At 38.0% G+C, this 24,851-nt stretch overlaps 1 protein-coding gene across 1 annotated transcript in view; it reads left to right on the top strand.

Moving 5' to 3' along the window:
• Positions 1 to 10,655: 10,655 nt before the first annotated feature.
• JARID2 (jumonji and AT-rich interaction domain containing 2) overlaps positions 10,656 to 24,851 on the top strand; it is a 192,798-nt gene continuing 178,602 nt past the window's right edge. Inside the window, exon 1 of the mRNA XM_044667633.1 lies at positions 10,656 to 10,689. The gene's annotated coding sequence lies outside the window, so the exon portion shown is untranslated. The remainder of the gene's footprint in view (positions 10,690 to 24,851) is intronic.

Genomic DNA, 24,851 nt, shown 5'->3' with positions numbered 1-24,851 from the left:
GTTTTCATATCATCTTCCTTTTTATTTGAAGGTTGTAGAGAAAGGCAATCTGGGTGCCGTTATTGGCTGTATTGGCTTCACTTTCGACTTGGAAAGGTCCATCTAGACCAGTGGTTCCCAGACTTTTTTGGCCTATTGTCCCCTTTCCAGAAAAAATATTACTTAGCCCACTGGAAATTAATTTTTAAAAAATTTTTAATAGCATTTAATATGAAAGATAAATGCACCTGTGGCCATCACCGCTTCCCTGGATCGCCGCAGCACCCACCAGGGGGCAGTAGTGTCCACTTGGGGAATTACTGATCTAGACCATATATTCTATGATTGGTTTGTTCATAGTAGCTCATGGTATTTGGATCCAAACTGTATTTTGCATGCATAATTTCTATTGGCAAGACCTATTTTATATTTGTGAGTTAGTTATCAATTATGTAGATTTGGGAGGGCCCATTATTAGAAGACATATTGTCCAGCCTCCATGCAAAATGAAAGAGTATGCACTAGACCCAATTTTTGTGTGTGAGAATGCTAGAGGAATGAATGTGGCAGATATATTGCTTTTTTTTTTTTTTTTTTTTTTAATATTTGTTTTAAACCCTTAACTTCTGTGTATTGGTTCCTTGGTAGAAGAGTGGTAAGGGTGGGCAATGGGGGTCAAGTGACTTGCCCAGGGTCACACAGCTGGGAAGTGTCTGAGGTCAGATTTGAACCTAGGACCTCCCGTCTCTAGGCCTGGCTCTCAATCCACTGAGCTACCCAGCTGCCCCCTATATTGCTTTTTATAACATAAATGTAAATGCATTCTAATTGTGCATCTATCAGAACAAAGGCCTCATCCAGGATTTGCTTATTTGAAGGGAGATTGTGGGACAGGTCAGATCATTATTTCAAATATTAAGAAATAGCTACCAGTTTAAACCTTTTGATCAATAGGCTGAGAATACCTGTACTAGACAACTTGTTGATGTGTTTATGTTTAGATAATCATTCTTTTCTTTTGGCACCTTTCCCCCCTCTTTTACTATAATGTAGGTTGACCTGAGTGGACCATTACTAGCTGTGTCAGGTATGATCTTCTGTTTGTCCATCGATAAAATGGGTCTAACTATAGCAATAGTACCTGCTTCACACGGTTGTTATGAATTTTAAATGAAATAGCACATGTGAAGAACTTTGTAAACCATAAAGCATTTTAGCAAAATTGGTCATTAAACTTTGAAGAATACCATGCTGTCTTGCACTAATATATTGGTTATTCAGTGTGTGGGTTCTGAACATATCCTTAAGGCCAGCAGTGACCATCTTGTCAGTGAATTTGGCATCTTTTATTTTGGAGGACTGGACTGTCTGCCTGTTGTAAAGACTTTAACGTCTATCATGGAGTTTATAGCTTGCCTCATTAATAGTCCATGTTTTTTAAAAGCCTCCAAATAGGTATTCAGACAATAAATTGTAAGAACTACTGACGCAGTTATGGTATATCGAATCAATAATTCAGTTTTTAAAGCCTAGATTATGTAGAAATATATTTTGAATTCTCAGTAGATTTATTCACACTGGCTATTATAGATTGCCATGGCACTTCAATTTAGACTTTATTTAAAGAACATTGATTTGATTTTACACCAGCACTTAAGTTCAGTATTGGGGACAAAGTGTAAAGAGAATTTTATACTTCTGTGTCCTTTGTGTTTGTGCTAGCACTCCCCCCACCCCACCCCACCCCCACCCCCATATGACCCAATAAATAAAATCAACTTCAATGGTAGTCTTTTTTTTTTTTTTTTTAAGCAGTTAGTTGTTGCAGTGGAAAGATCCTTGGGTCTGCAGCCCTGAAGACCTGGGTTCAAATCCAGCCTTAGACAGTTGCAAGCTGTATGACCCTAGGAAATTCCTTTAGCTCTGTTTGTCTCAGTTTCCTCATCTGTAAAGTGAACTGGAGAAGGAAATGGCAAACCAACTACTCTAGGATCAGCCAAGAAAACCCCAAATGGGGTCTTGAAGAGTTCAACATGGCTGAAATGACTTAACAGCCACAACAAAATGGGGAAGATAATAGCACCTACTTTACAGGGTTGTTGTGAGGATCTGAGGAGATGATAATTGTAAAGTGCTTATTTAGCACAGAGACTGGCATGTGCATAATAATATGAGTAATCCATGTATATTCCTTTTCTTTCCCCTTCCCTTCACCCCCTTTGTTTTTGAAAGGGGGAAAATAAATCAAATCCTCATTTACTCAGGTATGATTAAAACTCTTTTTTGTTAAAGTTCTCAATTCTCAAAATGTTAACATGTTCTCAAATGTTAACAAACTCTCAAAATGTTAACACAATCTTAACAATTACTATTGCCTTTTTTTTCTCCTCTAGGCAAAATATTGCCAATTCTTTAACTATCTCTTGTTAGACAAGCTCTACATTACCCTCCCTGTATATTGTGTATTTGGTAGCAACCAAATATACAGTATATAGGCTGAACTGAAAGACAACCCTGAGTTTGAATCTCATCTCTCATTTATCACTTTGCACAAGCCAGTTTCCTCCTAGACTTTTTTTCTCATTAGCAATATAAGGGACTTAGATCAGATCATAGGACCATAGATGATAGAATTAATTCCCTTTCAGCTCTAGCCTTGTGACTTGATAAGTTATCTGATTTAGGCAGTAACACACTTTGTTCATCTCAAGTTGTCTAGAGAAACTTAAATATGTCCTATTTTTGAAAAAATTCACATTTTCAAAAACCACTCCACCACCAATTTACCAGTCCTTTAAAAGCCATCTTACCAGTAATTGTGGTAATTGACTTGACCTTTCCCTCATGTTATTTAAGAGACCTGGAAAACCATTTGGGAGTTGGAGAATAGGACTGCAAACATGTCAGTATTTGAATCTCCCTTTGACTCATGTGTTGCATTGTAAAGTGGCAAGTCAGTTATTGTCGTTTTTTACTAGAATGATGTTTTTCTGTTTCTTTCCCAGTCATTTATCACTGAAGTTGACCAATTAGATCTTTGTTAAATGCTGACACCTTGGTGCTGGTCTTGGAATCAGGAAAACCTGAGTTCAAAATCAAACTCAAGACTATTAGTTTGTGTGACTTTGGGCAAGTCACATGACCACTGCCTATCTCACTGTGGATAATAATAGCAATTACTTCCCAGTGTTCCTATGAGGATAAAATGAGAAAATATTACACTGCATTATATAAATCCAAGCTTTTATTTATTAGTTGTGGAAATAAAAATCTACTCCAGTTGTGTAAGCAAGACCATCTGCTGTGGAATTATTGGAGAACAATTAAATGTGAAACTTTTGTTCAGAGAAGGGAGAGATACCATTGTGATCTTGAGAAAAGAGACCTTTAATATTTCTGGCAAAATGATCTCCTGCTTTCAAATTTGCACTGGCTTGTGACCAAGAGATCAAGGGACCCAAGAAGCAGCTCTCTTGAGATGTGTCTCAAATACCATGTGCAGAATAAAAAATTTTAGTTAAATGAATATATTGTTTCCTTTCAAACACATACAGGTTGTAAATAACAAAAGAAAGGAGTTAAGTTCTTGGATAAAAGGTGTTTCAGATCTTTGCACAAAATTTTAGCTTGTGATCAGTCAGGTTGGTCAGTATCTCATACAATTATGGATGTATGAATGTGATTGTTTAGTGAAATATTAATTACATTTGTATCGAGCACTTGGACTTGCACTTGAAATAAAGAGGAGGTTCTGAGTTTTTAAATGATTGCTTGTGGTGGGATCTGGACCAACAAGGAAAGCCAGGTGGAAGGACGTTTATGGACAGCGATAAATAACAAGTCATTTCTGTAGTGCTTCAAGTTTTATAAAAGGCTTTCATCACCAGCAGACTGTGTAAGGTAGGTCTTGTGAGTCTTTTACTTGCATTTTACAAATGAAGAAAGAAGGTCTAGAGCAGGAGGATGATTCTCTGGTAGTTGCACAGCTAGTAAGAGAAGGCTGAAGGTTTCTACTGGTCTTTCAGTCTAACCAGACTGGCTTCTGAGAGCAACCTGCAGATGCTCCAGCCACACCTACCCAGTGTGTTATTTAAATATTTTATCTCTATCAGCATGGCTTTTATTAAAATACTATTCTCCCTTTTAATATCTGCCTTCATCATTTTTAATAATAACACCAGAAAAGAGAGCTCTTGCCCCCACAGTCTTTGGCAGTGCCAAATGGCACAATGCCAAAGTGTCGGAAGCTGATATTAAAAGTGGGAATGACATTTAAGAGCCATCCTCTGCTTTCTCACTTCCCTGGAAAGACCCTGGGACCTTTCCTCTGACACACCGGAAACCCTGCTTATGTTTCTCCGATTAGAATGTGAACTGTCTTAGTTTTCTTTTTGTGTTCCCCAGGGATTAGTGCGGTGCTTTGTGCATAGTAAATACTTATTAAATGCTCCATCCATGGGCTGCCATATCTCATGCCTAGAATACCTAGAATATATGTTAAGTCTCAGTGCAGTCTCCTTATCCCCTTTGCTAGGTCTTTTTCTCTACCCCCTCCTTTATCCAGTGGTCTCCAGCAGAATGTAACTTTGTTTCTTTTTTGTCTCCATCTCTCTTGTATCTCATAATGGACTATACATACATGTAAATGCACGTGTGCATACATACATGATTAATAAGATAATTTGAGAAATGATTGAGTAACGTGTGTGTGCAGGAAAAACTATGTGACATTTACTTAGATGTTTATGATCCAGGTGGTTGTGGTAGTGGTGGTCTTTTTTTTTTTTTCCTTGCAGGGTGAGTGCCAAACAGGGTTAAGTGACTTGCCCAGGGTCACATAGTAGGAAGCGTCTGAGGTCAAATTTGACTACAAGGCTGGTGTTCTCTCCATTGTGCCAACTAGCTACCCTGGTTCAGGTTTTCTAATGAGTTATAAATAGTAACATTCTGATGAAAACAACTTGGATAAAGTTACATTTTGGTGGTAGCTTTTAAGCACAAGATGTTGTTGTTAAATATTTCTTATATAGCATCCAGACCTGGGAAGAGTTTCTTTTTGTATTTTCCCTGCCTTAGTCAGGTGCTAGTGGGTGGAAGTTTTCATAGGGTTAAGTGGAGGTATGTTGCTGGATCTTTGGTTTATGTGTCTAAGAAACCACTCCTAGGGAGCCAGGGATTTATTCAAGGATGATTCATCATGACTGCAGTCCCAAAAGCTGGTTTTATTTTTAATATTGTGAATTATTGACCCCCTTTGTGAGTTGTGCTGTGGGATCATAACACCAGAGTCAATTTATTACCAGATTGAATTTTGGGTTTGGGTGTGTGTGTGTGTAGAAGATTTAATTCTTGATGTTTTCTGGTTTTATTTACATCAGTATGTCATGGTCGACTTTATTTTTTATCAAAATCACTAGGTGATGGAGGGGATGTTTCTTTTCTAATAACTGAGGTCAGAATAAAGGCCCCCAACCAAAACAGAATTGAGTAGATTGTCAGGACACTTTCTTATTAAAAGGTATTTTGCACTTTTAAAATTTATAATCTTTATGCATGCACGAATGCCTGTAGAAGTAGTGTTCCTCCATGTGGCATAATCGATGGATTGCTGTATTCTGAGTCAGAAAGAATTGAAATTTAGCTCCAGACTGGTGACCCTGAGCAATTTAGTTAAGTTTTCAGTGCCTCTACTTTCTCATGGGATTAGGCACCTAGACAAATAGTAGTGAATAGTATCTTCCTGAAGAACATTGTACACAGAGACTGATACACTGTGGTAAAATCGATTGTAATGGATTTCTGTACTAGCAGCAATGAAATGACCCAGGACAACTCTGAGGGATTTATGGAAAAGAACGCTGCCCACATTCAGAGGAAGAACTGTAGGAGAGGAAACGCAGGAGAAAAACAACTGCTTGAACACATGGGTTGATGTGGACATGATTAGGATGTAGACTTAATGACCACCCTAGAACAATTATCAATAATATGGAAATAGGTCTTGAACACAGGGAGAAACCAGTGGGAATGTGCGTTGGCTGCTGGGAGGTGCATCTTCCTGAGTTCAAATTTGGCCTCAGAGCTGTGTGAGCTCACCCAAGTCATTTTTGCCTCAGTTTCCTCATCTGTGGTGAAGGCAATGGCAAACCAACTCAGTATCTTTGCCAAGAAAATCCTAAATGGGTCACAGAGTTGGAAGCTACTGAAGAAACTATAAACAACAAAAAGTAGAGATAATAGCACTTCCCTTGGCAGTTGTTATGAGGATTAAATGAGATATAACATGTAAAATACTTTGCACTCTATAAAATGTTAGTGACAATGATGAGGTACTGAAGACGAAGCTTGCTCTAATTCTTTGCCTAATGGGGAAACGGTAATGAGGTTGTAAGAAAGAGAATCCTATTGGACAAAATCAGTTAACACTCCACTGAATTTCAGTTTAGGGGACATCTAACATTTTTTCAAAGAATGTAATAGGTGTGGAGTTCTTTCCTTTAAAAATTTTTTTTTAATAAAAATTTTTTTATCTTGCCTAGATTAGAAAAAGATGCTTATACCTGGAATTGGCTTCTGGAGTTGTTTTTCTTTCTTTATATGTGTGTATATGATTTATATATTATATCATATATTATTATATTTGTTATTTCCTCTCCCCAAGTAGGTTGGCACCTTCCTTGTCTCTTAGAATGAAAGGGATTTGCCTAGAACATTGAATTGTTGCATAATGTATGTTAGAGATGAAACTTAAATCCAAGTCCACTAAGCCATGGTAGCCTAACATCATACTACATTATCTTTTCGATGCTGCTTTAAACTTTTGGCTTACATTTTATTTAAATTTTGCATTCATTATGTGTAGTGGTTTATAGTTTTCTTTGTTTTGTCTCTTCTTGGCTTAGGAGTTGAGTATATTTGAATCATAGATCAAATTTGGTAAGATCACATTTTTTTGGAAAATATTTTGTACAATAATTAGAATTAATTATTTTTCATTGTTTCATAGAATTCATTTATGCCTTGCTTTTCTGAAATTGGCTTATTTAAACTTTTTATTTCATTTTTAATTAATCAGAATATTTGTTTTTGTAACGATTTTATCCATTTCTTTTAAAGTTTTTAGCTTGTGGTATATAATTGGACAAAGTAGTTTCAGACAATTCATTTGTTGTGAAATCTTTCATTTTTAAAATTTTGTGATTTTGTAATGATTTCAGAGTTGATAGCCTGGAGTCAGGATGGTTCCTCTTCCTGAATTCAAATCGGGCTTCAGACATTTACTAGCTATATGACTCTGGGTTGGTCACTTAACTCTTGCCTCAGTTTCCTCATTTGTAAAATGGACTGCAGAAGGAAGTGGTAAAGTACTCTAGTATCTTTGCCTAGAAAACTGCAAATGGGGCCAGGACAAGGTACACAAGATTAAAGAGACTGAAGAACAGCTTAGTTTTTTGTTAGCAATTTAGTCAAATGTTTTTTGCATCTAATTTTGTTAATCTCAGTTTTGATTTTCATAATTTCTGTTTTGTGAGTTCAATTGGGATTTAAAATTTTGTTTTTAAATTTTTAGTTGCATATTCTAATTTATTGATTTGTTCTTTTATTGATTTGTGTTCAGAGAATTTTCCATTTTTCCCTAAAGACTACTTTGTTTACAAGCCAAAAGCTTTGGTATTTTCTCATTGCCTTTTTTTTTTATTTATTTAGCCATTATTTCTATAATTTCTTCTTCAACCCACCAGTTTTTCAAAACAAATTTTACTAGTTCTGAATTCTTTGCAAGGCCCATCTCATTGAGAAAGCACAAAAGAAAACTTACAGATGTGTGTAGCTGAGCAAAAAAAATTACTGAATTCAACACGTCCAAAATAATATTCTTTAGTCTGTCTTCTAAGTCTTTAACACTCTCTCTCTCTCTGGAGGTTGGTAATATGTTTCATTATGAATGTTCTAAAATCAGAATTGGTCATCGTTGTTGGCTAGAGTTCCTAGTTTTCTGAATTGTTTATTTTTGTATTATTATTGTTATTATCAAAATAATCTACGTGGTTCTGCTCACTTTACTTTTGCTCCTCCTCCGCAATTGCTGTTGATCTCCATGGTACTACTCCATTGAAGTAGTATTCAAATTTCTGAAGGTGAAAAGAAGGAAATAAATATGTTAATACATAAATAAAATAAATGAAAAGATATGTTAGAATATGAGTATGTTACTTAAGGTTTTCTAAATACAGGAATGAGCAAATGGAATTCTTTAAAAAATTTAAATGTTTGTAGTTCTCCAATTCTGAGATAATGTATTTTGTATTTGCCTTCATATGAAAAATGCAATTGAGTAACTTGAGATTATATTCTCCTGGTGATGAGTGGAAGGGATTATCTAGACATCTAAAATATTCATCTTCCCTTAGCTTGTAAATTAAATTAAATTCCTCAGATTTCTTCATTGAGTTAAAATAGAAAGGCAACAGATGGCCCTTCCTGAAATGTGGTAATTTGTATATTCTTTAGAGAGAGATACACACATGCACACGCACGCACACACGCACATTTTCCTTTTTGTCTAATCTCATTCCTTTTTTTGAAGTACTTTGGTTTTTCTAATTCATTAATCCACTACCCTCACTGTAACATAGGATCATAGGTTCAGATAGAAAGACTGCAAAGGTGATCTACTCTTGTTCCCTTCATTTTTCCAGCAAAGTTAAATGACTTCCTCATGGTCACAGAAATAGTCCCTGATAGTGGTTCTCAGAATCCATGCCCTTTGATCCCCCAAGTCCAGTGTTCTCTGTAGTTAAACCACTCTGAGTTCAGATCAGAATTGATCTCTAGACTATTCAGGTTGTATATTATAAGCTCTTTCAGGGGTAAAGATTTTGTTTTCTGCATGGATAAAGTAAAAAGAGCCCTGGGTCTAGAATCAGGACCCAGAATCTAGAGCCACCAGACTGGAGTTCAAATCCTGCTTTTTGCAATAGCTATGTGATTTTGGGAACTTTACTTCCCTTTGATAAAAGTTTCAAAGGAACAATCTAGATTAGATGGTCTCAGAGTTCCCTTCTAATTTTAAACTTATGGGCTTTCTCCACTTTCTTACTATGTGCCTTCTTTTTCAAGCTTTCATCTCTTTCTTGAGTTCCAGTTCTATTTCTGACTTTCCTAATTCCATCAAGGGTACTACTATCCTTTTCTGTATGCTTTTTCATGACATCTCCACTTTTCCTCAGTCATTTTTGTTAGCAATTTAGTCAAATGTTTTTTACTTCTAATTTTGTTAGAAATTTTGTCATTACCTTTAACAGAAATAGTAGTTATTATTTCTATGTCACATTAACATTTGCAAAAAAAACCACACCATTATAAATTCCTTTTATCCTCACAACCAACTCTGGGAATGAGGGGGCAATTGTTCCCATTTTACAGATAAAAAAATGAAGTAGTCAATTAAGGTACTTGTCCAATTTCACACAGCTAGTCAGTATCAGAGGCTAGACTTAAACTCACATCTTCCTGACTCCAGGTCTAGCACTCTATCCTCTGTGCTGCCTACCTGCCTCTATTTTCCTAGTTAGTCCTCCAGCTTTTAATCTTCTGTCCCTTTTCATCCGCACTACCAAACTGGGTGATCATGAAACACAATCTCTCTATGAAGGGTGGGAAAGACTGATTATTCCCTTTTGTGCATTCTGTAGTTCAGGCTGTCTGCTCTATCTGGATTTACCTTCTTCCTCACCATTAGAGGAAAGAGATAAAGCTTGAAAAAAGAGACAATGTAGCAAACAGGTAAACATGGTGGAGAGATCTGCTTGCGGGCATCACAGGTTTAAAATTGGAAGGAAACTCAGAGGCCATTGAGGCTAGTCCTGAGGATGCTTAGGTACTTCCTTGCCAGTGTAGGTACCACCTCTATTAGAGGTCTTACCTGATCTGGCTTTTGTGATGCTTCCCCTCCCCTTGTGACTTTGCTTCTATTTGTACCCCAGTTCATCTTGTCTCCCCATTACTGTTCTGGGTGACCCCAGAAGAATGGAAGCTCTTTTAGAGGGAGTGATGGTTCATTTTTCTTTCTTTGTGTTCCCAGAACCTAGTATGTTGTGTACCATTTCATAAAATTTGATTTTCCCCCCTTCTTTTTCTTTTTTTTTTTTTTAACCTTCCCTAGTTTAAAGGAAATGATGCTTTAGAACTAGTTCGCATTGTTAATGATGACTCCTCTATTTCTAAGCTCTGCTCATAAACTATATTGGTATTCCTGGTGATCAAATATTTAAGGGAAGTTTGTTGCAGTTAAATGTTTTGTTTATTTTTAAGTGGTCCAGGAAAGGCTCTGATCCAGAGAATAGATGTGGCCATGTGCTTGGCTTTGCTGCCTTGATGGCTGAAATGCCAGAGCCTCTATCCCTCCTGTGTTATAATGCTTTCTGACATCCGGGACATGGGTATTGGACACAGTTCTTCTTTGAGAAATTTTCTTGGATCTGAATCTGAAGACTTGCTTAGTTCTTTTGATTAACCCCCCCTTTTTTTATTCCTCCCCTCCCCCCTTCCCCTTTTTTCTTTATTATCTTCAGGATGACAGTGATGGGATTCCGTGGTCAGAAGAAAGGGTGGTACGCAAAGTCCTTTATTTGTCTCTGAAGGAGTTCAAGAATGCACAGAAGAGACAGCATGGTGAGGGCATAAATGGGAGCCTGAAAACAGTGAATGGTGAGTTGACTCTCTTCTCTAGTTATGGTAACACCACTGAATTTGGAGAAATAGCTGGGGCCTTTGCCAAGAGAAAATATTTAGTTCTCCCTTCCTTTTTCTATGCTGCTGCTTTCCCGGGGCAACTAGATTTGAAAAAGTATGTGTTTCAAGAAGAAATTCCCCATGTGATGGGTTGGGTATTCCGCTTCAGGGCCTTCCTGTACACCAATGCCATCCCTTGTATTCGGGTGTCTCTTTTACACTGAGCCCTGCTTGTTCTTAAGATCCTGGCTCAAGGCCATAACCTCTTCCATGGGCACTGGTGCCTACTTGGTAGAAGTCTTTGAGTTTGTCTTTGAAGATCCCGTCTACACTGGACGACAGCCCTTTGTTCCTTCTGTTGGAAGAACATTCTCTTCTCTACCTTTCCAAGGACATAGAGTAAAGCACAAAGCCCTTGTCTCAGACAGAGACCACCCATGAGTGAGGAAAATATTTTGATATTTCTTGACATCCTTTATGGCTTTAAGATTTATTCTTATTTTTAAGCATATAATTATTTCTGTTTCAGTAGTCAGGACAAGAAATTTTGTGTATAGATAGAAATAGGACTATAACTATTGGGCTGCCTGAGTTGCACAGGACTCTGTGAAACCCTGAAGAGACTGGTTGTCCTGGTTGTGTATTCCTGTTTGAGTTTAGTCTGGCATCCTAATTTTACCTTTGGAGACTGAGATTGTGGACCTCTCTGGCCAAAGTCAAGCCACCTTCAGCCAAGGAGCTCCACTTTGATGGTTGGAGATTGTCTTCCCGGAAAGGGCAGTAGGCTTCAGGGGATTTCTGTGCCTCTGTTATTCTCTCTTGGGCCCATCCTTAGGCCATTCTGCTTGCAGTTGTGGAGGAGGGGGGGAGCCTTGAGTTGATATGCTGGTTAAAAGGAAAGCTTAAAGGGAGCAAAAAGTTGGCCACGTAGCTTCTGAGCTTTCTAGAAATTTAGTAGCACATATCTATGCTTTGAGGCAGTCGAGTAGCCATATATGCGAACCATGTTGTGGTGAACCATGCTGTGAACAGGAGATTGTCTGATTGGTGTCTGATTTTGTCCTAGTCTCTTAGCTCTGAGGGGAGTTCCTGGAAGTCTCTTGTAAGAAAGGGGGCCTATAAATTGATGTTGTTTGGCAGGGACCTGGTATTTGCGGGGTGGGGAGAGATTGGCAAGAGCGGACATTCCTGAAGATGCTTCTTTTAACTCTAACAGAATCTCTCCATACAAGTTAATACATGTGAGCCTCTTCTTTCTCCCAAATTGGAGATGTGTCTAAAAAATATTAACCCATCTGTCATGGGTAATAGGTGGAATTGGTATCTAAAAGACTTGGTTTCAAATCCAGCCACAAAAACTAACTTTCTTTGTTTCTCTGGGCATGCTACATAATTCCCTGTCTCTGAAGCTCAATTTTCTTATCTGTAAAATGGGGATCATCAAATAAGAGGCATTTATTATGTTCTAGAAAGCATTATGATGTTCATGATGGCAGTAAAACTCACTGGGTTAATGAAGATCAAATGAGATAATGTAGTTTTGTAAATATTTAAGAGCTTTACAGTGTTAGTATTCCTTAAAAATATATATATAAATACACACACACACACACACACACACACACACACACACACACACACACACACACACACACACACACACACACACACCCCCAGTGTGTCTGAGATATCAGACTACCACCCTCTTGTTTGAGATGGGTATTTAGATTTAAATACTTGTTTTATGATTAAGTTTCATATCAGTAGATGAGGAGGGAGTAGTAGCAGCCAGTGGCCTAAATGTATTTGTTTAGTGTTTAGGGGGGAAAAATTTGTTCAAATCAGGTCACCCAGATAGGGAGTCTCTTCCTCCCCCCCCCCCCCATTCTTGTAATTCATTGATGTTGTTAGCTCTCCATTGCACTCATGGTGTGCCCTTGGAGTTGTTCAGTATCTGACCTATGTGCCTCTCAGTCAATGGAGCCTCAGTGTTTGGTTGGGTGAGAGTTAAAGCAGTGGCCACCTATTGTTGTCTGAGGGTATCCTTGTGTTATGGCGGGAGACCAGTAATACACTTTCTCTGATATGTTTCATTTATTTATTTTTTTCAGCGCTAGATGCCATGGAAGATCAGTCTTAGGATAGTGTACAGTCACAGATGCTGTAAATCTTTTGAATTTGGGAGGGAGGGAGAGACTTCCTTTAATATTGAGCTGCTTACAAAGTGTCTAGCAAGAAGTCATAGTATCCAGGCGTTTTATGGTGGAGCAAATACTGAATCTGGGCAAAACAACAAAAAGCCAACTTTATCCATTCAAATGGTCACCTCAATGGCTAAATAGAGTTCTCTTTTTTATTAGTGTTGCCAGGTATCTCACAATATTGTGGAAAGAATTCTAAGAAAAGTTGGCAAAGATATCTTTATCAAGGTCATTGGAAATTTGAAATGTACCTTGCCTAGATGACAAACAACACCGCCCGTGCCACCCCCCACCGCCCACCCCTAATTTGTTGTTATGGTGGGAATAACCAGTTTGGTGTGACATCCCTACTCGCCCCATGTAATTGTGAATTGTGTCCATCTGGAACATCAAGGCTTCTTCCTTTTTTTTTTTTTTTTTTTTTTTTTTAAACCCTTACTTTCCATCTTGCAGTCACTGTGTATTGGCTCCAAGGCAGAAGAGTGGTAAGGGGTGGGCAATGGGGGTTAAGTGACTTGCCCAGGGTCACACAGCTAGGAAATGTCTGAGGTTAGATTTGAATCTAGGACCGCCTGGCTCTCAATCCACTGAGCCACCCAGCTGCCCCCAGGCTTCTTCCTTTTAATAATGATGAGGTTAAAGTGTCTTTTCTATTTAATTTTCATTAGTTGTGTTTTGTTTTTTTTTTTTTTTTTTTTTTTTTTTTTGCAAACCAATCATTCTTGGCAAATGAACATGCATATTTATAGGATTTAGTTTTAAGGGTAATGAGACTTCTAAACAAAATTCTGCTTTCCTTCACCACCCAGAAAGAATATTTTACTTCCAAAGGAGAGATGCTTTCCACAATAGAGTGGCTGATATCTGAATGATGTCATACTGGGACCAGAATATGAGACTGTCATGAATGGCTTTAGTAGCCTATCCTATGAAAGATTCGTTTTCCCGTTTGCTTAGAAAATTCTTTTCCTTATGACTTTCAGGGTTTGGTTGGTATTTAGAAATTGCATTTTGGTTGTGAATGTTCATAGGCTATTAAAGGACCTCTTCCCTTCTACAATGCATCTCTATTCATTTTTTTATTTCTATTTCTTCTACCTGGGAAAATGGAATTAGGAATTCTTGTTTCTGGAAACTCTTTGTTGTTTTAAATGGGATGCTTTTTCTTGGATTATTGGAATTAGTAGACATCTGGAAAGCCAGTAGGGATGGATACATGTTATGTGGTGGTCACTATGATTATTACTATTTGTTTTTTTTTTTCCCTCATGACAGAAATTTTTCTCTGCTCTCTTTCCCCCCTCCTCTAAAATCTGTATAGGTGGAGCTATTACAGAAGTACTTTAATTTGATGATGAACACTTTTAAGCTTAAAATATTTTGATAGAAAATATGTATTGGATTGAGGGTTGTGGAATATACTGGTATAAAGAGGAAGAGTGCAGTTTTTGGATCAAAATGGAACAAATTATGCTTAATACCAGAATTTTTTTTGCATGTCATAACTTTAAAATTATGTATATAATTTCATATTTAATATTTTAGAACCAAAACTAGGATACATACAATTCAAGGTCTTCTTTGACTTAAGTCCAGCCACTTTCATAGTATCATAGAGTTCTAACCATACATTTTACAAATGAGGAAAGTGAGACCGTTTGAGGTAGTCACATAGCAAATGAGTGCTTCTTTAGTATGTGTCATAGTTGGGAATTGTTAGACGACAGTACATTGAGGGAAATAATGAGGGGCAGTTAAAAAAACTAAATCGTTTTGAACTTAAACCTAAACATTACTATCTTGATATTCAAAGATATGAAACTAATGTATATACTGCTTATTTTATTTTTTATTTTATTTTATTTTATTTTTACATTTTTAAACCCTTAACTTCTGTGTATTGGCTCCTAGGTGGAAGAGTGGTCAGGGTGGGCAATGGGGGTCAAGTGACCAGGGTCACACAGCTGGGAAGTGTCTGAGGCCAGACTTGAACCTAGAACCTCCTGTCTCTAGGCCTGACTCTCAATCCACTGAACTACCCAGCTGCCCCTTATACTGCTTACTTTTTAAAAGTATATATTACACTTACTAGTAGTAAAAACATGGTCCTTGTCTCTGTGTCCCCATTTTATATTTTTCCTTCCCTGCTTCCCTTCACTCTTTCCCTCCCTTCCCTCCTCTCTCCCTCCCTCCCTTCCTTCCTCCTTTCCTCCTTTCCTTCCTCCCTTCTTTCCTTCTTTCTTCTTTTTCATTGGTTCCTCCTTGCCTCCCTCCCTGGCCCTCCCTAATCCTTTCCTCTCTCAAATAGGTCATTTTAGTCAAACAAAACAAATTCCAACATTGGCCAGACTGAAAATACAGGCCTCATTGGGATTCCCCAGTCCATCAGTATTCTACTAAGAATAAGGAGGGGAAAGGGAAGGGAAGAAGGGAATAAGCATTTACAAATATTAAATACTTTCCAAATATTATCTCATGTGATCTTCAGACAACTCTGAGAAGTTAATCTCTTTTTTAAAGATGAGGAAACAGAGGCAAACAGGTTAAATAACTTGCCCATGGTCACACAGCTAATAAATGTATTGAATTTAACTTGGATCTGGACCCTAGTCTTCCCCTCTCCCGGCCCAGTCCTCTGTCTCTCCATTGTATTACCTAGCTGTCTACGGATGACTGATGCTTCTGTATCAGCGTTCTAGAGATTTGTCACTGTATAGAACAGTTTTTGAAGTCTTTCATACCTGTTTTCTTTTACATTAATTATAGTGAGCTTACTCTTAATTAGACTTGGTTTTTCTGTGTTTAAAATAGTACTATTTAGGACATGGAGAATCGCCCCCATGTGTTTTTGAAATATCAATATATGTATCAGGAGGCATTTTTCAAAATCTGAATACTTAAAGACCATGTGGGACATCTTAGCAAAGTGTTGCTCTTATTTCATTCAAGGCATTTCCCACTTACTGTTTCTCCCTATGTATACAGTTTAGATTAATTTGAACTCCAGTTTTTTTAAAACCCTTACTTTCCATTTTATAATCAATGTGTATAGTTCTAAGGTAAAAAAGTGGTAAGGGCTAGGCAGTGGGGTGAGGAGGGAATTAAGCCCAGAGTCCCACAACTAGGGAGTGTCTGTGCAGATTGACACTCAGAACCTCCTGTCTTCAGGACTGACCCTCTATCCATTGAAGTCCCTAGCTGTTCCCCCATGCCCTCTAGCTTTAAAAGTGACTAAGTCCCCAGCCTTGTGTCTCACGTGACATCCTTCTGTATCTATGGCATGGTTAGTCCAGTAACAGCAAGTCTTGTTGGCACAATCCTGTTGCCCTATGTAAGTAATACAGAATGGGCAAGAAACGGACCTTGTCGCCTTTTCCCTCTTAGGATTCTTCAGTGAGTAGGGACAGTGAGATGAAGTGGGTTGGATTCTTGTACAGTGTTTCAGATTATCTTGGTAGAAGACTTAGCAGGGCTATGGCTGGAACTTTTGGGAAGAACAGATGAGAGTGGGGGATCCCTGTTTTTGCCTCCTGCCACTGTTTTCTGTTTCCTAACATTTAATTGTCAGATACTTCAGAATTCTAGGAAGGGGAAAAATGTGGCGGAGATGAATATAAACTGATAATGGATCCTCCTTTTTCAAGGCTCAGTGCTAACAAGGATGTTTTTCTCTTTTGCCCTCAGAGATCTTGGCCTGCTAGGTCCAAAATTAGGGACACTTAAATAATAACATGGTACACAAATAATTACACAGTAATAATGGGTACACATAATTACAGACTAAGAGAGGAGGGAGTTATTAGCTGTATTTCAAATTCGTTTACTTTCTATAAATAGCATCCGAGATATAGCAGCTCCTCTGGCCAGACGAAAAAATCTTGACTGGATTGTAGAATGAAGTTGTGTCCTATTTCCTGCTACCCCAAGGAGAACATTTGTATGTAACATTTTTTTAGCGTAACATAGAAGGGATGAAGGGAAATTTGGAAACTCTTGAAGAAATGAGGAGTTAAATATCTATGAGTAGGCAGCAAAACATGCAAAATTTTGCTTGAAGAAAGAGACATGAGAAAGTAGGAAGAACAATTTATTAATGGGAACAATCATAGGTGGCTTTGGGATTGCTGATGGTGGGATTGGTAGACAGACAGAACTCAAGTGTTTTGTCTTTCTTCTTTACTCACAGGCACAAGTGATTCATTCATGGTTTTCATCTTTTCTCCTTAATTTAGGTGTGGATAAGTAATAGCTGGATGCCAATTCTCTCTTCAGTCATGTATCCTGTAAGAATGAAAATTTAGGTATTTATAGATATATGTTAAAAATATGTGGCCGCCAGGAATCAACAATTTAGGTTGATTCCGTAATTAAATCAGACCCAAGTCAGCATCGAGTTGAAGAGTTTATTTACAGTCTGGTAGGTAAAAAGTAGGAATAAAGAGAAAAGTAGAGGCTAGTCCAGGCCTGGACGGAGAGAGAAGAAGGTTACAAAGCTTAATAAATGAAGCCGTAAGCCACAAGGCCCAACAGCCAGATAGGCAGAGTTTAGAATTGGCCCAGCTAGGCCAAGGAAGTCAGCCTAACTTACCCACGTGACAATATAGAGCGTAATCTGTCTGTGGTCTCAGGAGACAGCAACTGCCCCCACAGGAAGTTCACTCACTTACTTAAAGAGATCGTGTCTTTCATCATTTCCTGTGGTCCACCTCTAATTCAAATGGACAAATGGCAGTTTCTACATTGATTTGGACTGCCCTTTGTGCAGTCCCTTATTCTTGATTTGTTACTTATTGTCACGTGTGGGTAACTCGTCTCCCCTCCCCGCTAAGGGAGGTTAGGGTGACATCATTAGCATGCCTGGGTTGAGTAGAATTTTGACTATTAATGGGCTGGAGCTAATTCTATTTACACAATCCTCAATAGATAGTATAATTTGCACAAAAGGGGACTCTAACTTTTAGCCTCGCTGTATGTAAGCCAAGAGCCTTTTTAGTCATAGCTCCATTTCATAGTTGAGTTGCAGCATTTGAATCATTCATTTATATGTCTTTAAATATCATTATCTAAAGGATCCGTAACAGTTCAGTTTTGTTTTCAGGAATTCTTCATGCCTGTTATCTCTTTGCCACCAAATCCTTCTTCATTGAGCATCTTTACCTAGTGAAACATATAATGATTGAAATTCTCAAGAGGCAATATTTATAAATTAAAAATTATTTACTAATTGACTGGTCAAGACAGTCTGGCAAGGTGAAAAAAAAGGGGAGCTTCCCTCCTCTAGTGTTGGTTTCTATGTCCCTTTTAAGCTCACCACTCAGTCCTCCCGTGGACATCCCAAGATAGCTCTGATTGGTAAAGAACCCCCAAAGGAGGTGGACTTAGAGACTTCACCTCTTCCTTCATTACTTCATCAACAGTATTCTTGCTGTGACCTGGAAGACCCCAACATGTTTGGTCCCCTCAAGTCCATTGTGGCTGCTAGTGATTACTGACTTCTGGTTCACCCTGATGGCTCAGTCCTTCATGGGGGAAAAAGTGATACCTAATACAATTCAATATTAATTTTCCACAAGGCTTTTCTTTCTTATGATATTAGCTCACAGTTACATGGTACTGTTTATGGCTTGCAAATTGCCTTTCTTTGATGTCTCTGTGAGGAAGGTAGGGTATTAGGGTTAAATTTGAGTGACAGAATGGTGAGGCATCTTGCCCCATGGTTACTGAGTTGGCACATGAACTCAGGTTTCCAAGATGCCAACTCTACTTTGACTTCTTTGGTTTCCTCTTTTTCTCTCTCCATTCTTGTTGGCTACTCTTCTTCACCTCATATTTATGTGCAGTTGTATTGTAATTACACTCTATCTAGATGGTAGGCCCTTTGAGAACAGGATTTTCTTTTTAGTATGAAAAAAAAATTCCGGAGTCCCCATATACCTAGCATTAGTATGTTTTAAATTTATCATCAGTGAAGGCTTTATTTAAGTACCAATCAGACGGTTATCTTTCAAGCTGAGCCTTCAGGTATCATAAAAAAGGGGTGAGTTTTTCCCTGGAAAAATGTCTCATTTTCATTTTTAGCCCCCCTCTTCTTTGCCAATGTTAAGATCTATTTTCAGAAAATCTGAACTAGCTCTGTGACCCTGTGCAAGTCACTTAACCCCCATTGCTGAGCCCATACCTCTCTTCTGTCTTATAGCCAACACATAGTAGTGATTCTAAGATGGAAGGTAAAGGTTTAAAAAAAACATGGGGAGTGGTGGGGTGGAATCTGAAGTGAGGTAAGGAGAAAGTTCTTAGGTAATTTTTATTCTTTATTTGAGTCTCAAGGGGGAATTTTATTATTCTATGTACTCAAGAAAACCCTGAAGTTTAGAAATCTAGGTGTCCTGTGGCTAGGTAATATTCAGATCTAGATTTTGTTTTTAAAGTGTAGGCCAGGTTGATGTGTCATAATGGAGGATAGTTTAAACATGTACTTAAACTCTTTAAGATTGCTGGGTTTTCCCCCTCTTGGATTTATTTGTTCTCCCAGTGTATAGATTTTTCAGTCACAGGATTTTGAAGACTTTTTGTAATAGGAAGGCAATTAAGAACCCACTTTATCCAACTTCAAGATTTTACAGATGAGATTGGGAGAGAAGGGGAAGTTTAGTTACTTGGGAAAATATTTCATGCTTATTAATAATGGGTCCTAGAAAACCGATATAATACTTCATCAATTGAGATATTCCTTTGCGGTTGGGAGACTTCTTGGTGAGGATATGAAATTGAGGAAAGGAAAGGTCTTACTTTTTCATTGGTTTTCAAGCTTGAGTAACAGATCTGGTATCTTTGGATCATAGTTCTTGAGTTGGAAGGAGACTTTGGAGGCCATTTAGTTTCCCTCCTTTATTTTATTGTTTAGGACAAGAAGGTCCTTAGAGGACTTGTTTGCCTCAGAGCACATTGGAAGTGGAATTTGAACCCAATGCCCAGGGACACCTGTATTTTTACCTGGCTTGAGTAAATCTTGTAGCTTTTTCCTTCTCCCAAGAAGGGCGATAGTCATTTCCTAGGGTGCTTAGCTTTGCATGCAGGGCTTGGTTGGGGAGAGAATGGGGAAGCCAGCCTTCATGGGCAGACATGCTTGGTAAGCTGAGGTTCTTGCTGTAGTTGGGTGACTACAAGTAACAGCTTGGATTCACACCCAGGCGTATCTCATCTCCTCCCTCCCTAATAAAGTTCATTGCTATGGCAAGCTTGCCTGGGGAGATCTGAGAGTTCCAACTTGGAATACAAATTTAGTTCTGGAAGTACTTATCGCCAGACCGTCCAGCCCCTTAAAGGGATCTCATGCTGTTCTGCTTATAGCTGAGGGAAGGTTTTCCCTTCATAAGAGTTATGTTTTTATAGTCCTAGTTAGCCTGGCAGTTCTGTGTCTGTCTGTCCATTCATCCACCTGCCTCTTCTCTCTTCTCCTTTCCCCTCTTTATGGAGTAAAAAGGAGAGGCTTAATCTGGAGTGACTTTTGAGTTTAGGCCCCAGACCTCTTCAAGAAGATTAAACCCCAACCATAGTTCCTAAAAGCAGGTTTTGACCCTGCTGGGTAGACATCTGGGGTTTAGCGTTACCCTGACTCTTATGGGTTAGGGATAATTAGAATTGACTGTATTGGTTCTTGTGTCTCTTGATAGCCTGATGGAGGACGAATTCTGGATTTAAGCTATAATGTATGAATGTTTGGTTTTATGATATGTTTTCAAAGTGCATGAGAATCTGGTTCCAATGTACCGTTAAATTTTAAGGCACTTTGAGCAGTTCCTCCCCTTTTCTCTCAAATTAGTGTTTTTTGGTACATTCATTTCCAAATATTACTCCTTGACTCCCACACCTGCCTAGAAAAGCAACCATTTTGAACAGATTTGAAAGGAGAGAAGAGGTAGTTTAGCAATACCAATTGTCATTAATTCAAAATATTTATTAAGCACCACTATGTGCCACACTATGTGTATGAGTTAAGACAAAAGGTGTTTATTACAAACCTCCTGTGTGCCATTCACTAGTGCTAATGTTACAAAGAAAGGCAAAAACAGCACTTTGTTCTGGGGTAGATTTTTATGAAGGTCAGGGAGGATAGCATAGAAGTAAGTAAATAATTAGGTATTAACAAGATAAACAGAGTAGTTAGTAGGTTTATCTCATGAGGAAGGTTGATTGACTTTTTCTGACAGTATATGCAATAATCTAGTCAGTGAAAAGATATATTGTATTTTCTCAGCTCTTCTCTAGGGCTAGGCTTGGATTTAGTTTCATTTTCCCTCTTTTACCTTATTTGTATATTGTTTTGATGCTGCTACTTACTTTATCAGATTCTTTCCAATAAATCTTCCCATGTCTCTAAATTCTTAATTTCTTATAGTGCAACAATATTCCATTAAATTCGTTTACCACAATTTTAGCAATTCCCCGAATGATAGGCGATTATTTCCTCATCTTTCTTGCCTCAGAAAGTATTGCTATGAATATTTTGATACACTTGAAACCTTTATTTCGATTGACCTGTTTGGGATACCTAACCAGTAGCGGAATCTCTGCAACAAAGAATATACACATTTTATTCACTTTTTTGGGAAGTATAATTACAAATTGGGTTTCAGAATGGCCAGACCTTTTCCCACTATTACTAATGAGGCATATTCTGTTTTGCATATTTGTTCTCTGTTGGCCCAGCATGGTGCCTTGCACATAGTTCAATAAGTACTTATTGAGTGAATGAGTACAGTGGAAAAAGTAAAGAAATACTAATATGTAGAACCTTGGTTTCTTCACCAATATAAGAATTCTTAACCTGCATTCTATACACTTGGCTTTTTAAAAACGTGTTTTGTATTATTATGTATTATGTATATAAGTAAAATATATGTGATATACATGCTTATGTATATCACATTATATATTATAGTTTGATTATGTTATATTTTGATTATTGTATTTGACTACCTTATTCTATTTTGATTATTGTATGTACATGTAGCACTCTGACCTCTTCACCAACATAGGAATGTAAAAAAAAAAAAAAATCCCATACCTTCTGAATATCATTTCTACAGCAGAAGAAGGATAAGGGCCCAGGCTCACATTTAGGAAGTACCTGAGGCTAACACAAGAGTTCTTAACCTGGGGTCTATATACTTGATGGTTTTGAAAAACTTATTTTGAGACTATATTATATATATTTATATTACATATCATGTGGCACATTATTTGATCATTATACATTGATTCTAGTACTATTTTATTATTATTAAATTAGATGATTGTGTTTTGTTTATGTATGTACATATAGAACTCTGACCTCTTCACTAATATGTGAGTTCTTAACCTGGGGTATATACACTTGGTGTGTCTCTATCCCCACTGCCACCTTATTATGATGACTGTATTTCAACATAATTGTTTCCTTTTTAATCTTATTTTTATTTAATCCATATTTAACAATACAGACTTTGCCACACTGCCCAGGGTGTCTTTCAGGGAGGTTCATTTAAGCAGAAGAGTTTTACCTGCAAGTTTCATGAATGTTTTGGCAGTATCTGAATGACAATCATACTTTATATATGATGAATCAGAAGCAAACTCAGGGTTTGGAATTTTGCCAGGCTCACAGCATAGAGGTATTTTGTTGTTAGGATAGGGAGACAGACAGACAGACAGACAGACAGACAGACAGACAGACACACACACACACACACACACACACACACACACAATTGGTTTTCAAGCCTTCTTTCAGCTGGCTAAAAAAGTGTGTTTTTTTTTTTTGGTTGTTTGGTTGTTTGTTTGCTTGTTTTTTTGTTTTTTTTTTTTAATTATGTGTGGAGGAAAAATTCTTTGTAGTCACTGAAATATCACAGACAGCTTTTTGGGTTTCTATTTAGGCAAGTGAATGTGAATTTTGCCCGAGTCTCTTTTGGGTGACATTTGTAAGACTGCCCAATGTTCTGCTTCTCTTTTGGTTAAAGGAACAAAATCCTGTTTCTTTGGTGGACGTTGACTGGGAATAGTCTTTTGTGGTAAGAATTCCAAGGGATAGAAATCAGGAAATATGTCCCACTAGGATGATCTCCAAGCAAGGGAAAAATCACTTACTCTTTCTTTTTTTCAGTTTCTTATGTCAACTATCTTCCTTTTCTGGATTAGAATTACTATGATATTATATTTGTAAGGCTTTGAGCTGAGAAGTGCCAAATATTTCAATTTTAGACTGCTTTCCCCCATTCAATCAATAAACAACTATTAAATGCTTGCATTGTAGTAGGCATGTTGAAGAACAATGAACCATTGGAATGTATCACATATTTAATTTTTTTAAGGTAGCTTCTTCAAAGAATTGCTATTTTTATTTTTTGCATCTTTTCTATTTCTTAATATTTATCTCCTTCCCAAAGATCCATCCTATATAATAAAGAAAAAGTGGGGAAAAAAGTCTAGCAAAACCTTGTAACATATTAAAACCCCTGTTATCATCTAATGTTGCATGTTTTTCTCATGAACTGAAGCTTGGTTTATTCACTTGAGTCATTTTTGAACTTCATGCTTAACAGGTAAAGTGAACTTTGAGTAGCTCTTGGTTAAGTTTAAAGTAGAAGAGAGCAGATGTGTTGGATTTCCAAAAATTTTTATTGCAATCCAGCTTGAGTGTGTTTCAAAGACACATTTTCTAGAAAGGCCACCAACGTCATCTTTTCACTTCAAAGGATGATTGTTCATGATTGAACATTCTACCCCTTTAGAAGAAGAGTATTTAGATATTTATGTTGTTTACAGTATACAATCTGATTCAATAAGCTCCACAGGACCACACTTTGAAATTTATTTTCTACAGTAGGGGAAGAAGAGGAATGAGTGAAGGGTGTTAGTTATAATTTATATCTGATTTCACTGGGAGTCAGTGGGATATTTCTTGGTGCTTTAAAATCTTTAGTATATAGATTTTTTTTCATTATAGGATTTGACAATTTTATCATAGTACATTAACTATTACCTGGACTGTGACATCATAATAATACTACACATACTATTGTCCCAATTTAAAGATGTGGAGATTGAAACAAACACTAGCATAAAGTGTCAGAGGCAGGCTTTGAACTTGAACCCTGCCCTCTCCTGACATCAAGCCTCCTCGCTTTCTCCGGTGCCCCACACTATCTCTTTCTGTAGTTGCTTTGGCAGTCCACTGAATGAGTCCATGAGTGTGTTTTGTCCTGGATAGTTACTGCAGATTGAGATATTACAATGAGCTGGATCTTGACCTGAATAAATGGCAGAAAATAGGCTTGATTACAGTTGGTAAATCAGGTAGTACTTCTCATAATCTCATAATCCTTATCTTGACCTAAAAACTCATCTTTTTAGCACTTCATTAGTCATATGCAGCATATATGAAGGCCAGTCACCTAAAAACTTCACTGCCTTCAAATAACCAAAATGGCAGGTGACCCAGGAGCCAGTGGATGGTTTAACATTACTACTAGTGGTGACTTTTCTGTAAGAAACAACTTAGAAAGAATTACCTAGGAAAAGAAGACAGGAATAACAGATCGATGCGGTGTCCCTGGTCCTGCGAGGGAGGGCCGTTGGGCAGACGGTGATGACACCCTCCTGTTCCTGGCTCCCTCCGCACCCCGCCTGGGGTGGGGGGGGAGTGGCGGTTCCTGCCCAAGTCAAGTGGACCGGGCCCTCCTCCTAGGGCCATTTCTGCTTTGGCGGTGGCCCCGAACGGGGGGTGGGGGAGTGGGGGTTGGGGCGAGGTAGCTGTGCGTGCCGGGGGCTCCGTCATGTGAGGTCGCCTGGCCGGCTTCCCGCGATGCCTTCCCGTGGCAGGGCTTGTACGGGGGAGAGTTGCTGCAGTTTTGCACTAATGTTCTTGCAAAGTGAGACCTCTTGGAATGCCTCCAT

This window comes from Gracilinanus agilis, chromosome 1 (genome assembly GCF_016433145.1).
Source record: "Gracilinanus agilis isolate LMUSP501 chromosome 1, AgileGrace, whole genome shotgun sequence".
Classification (NCBI taxonomy): Eukaryota; Metazoa; Chordata; class Mammalia; order Didelphimorphia; family Didelphidae; genus Gracilinanus; species Gracilinanus agilis.
Note: the sequence above shows the minus strand (reverse complement) of the source record. Positions and strands in the feature narration are given on the sequence as shown.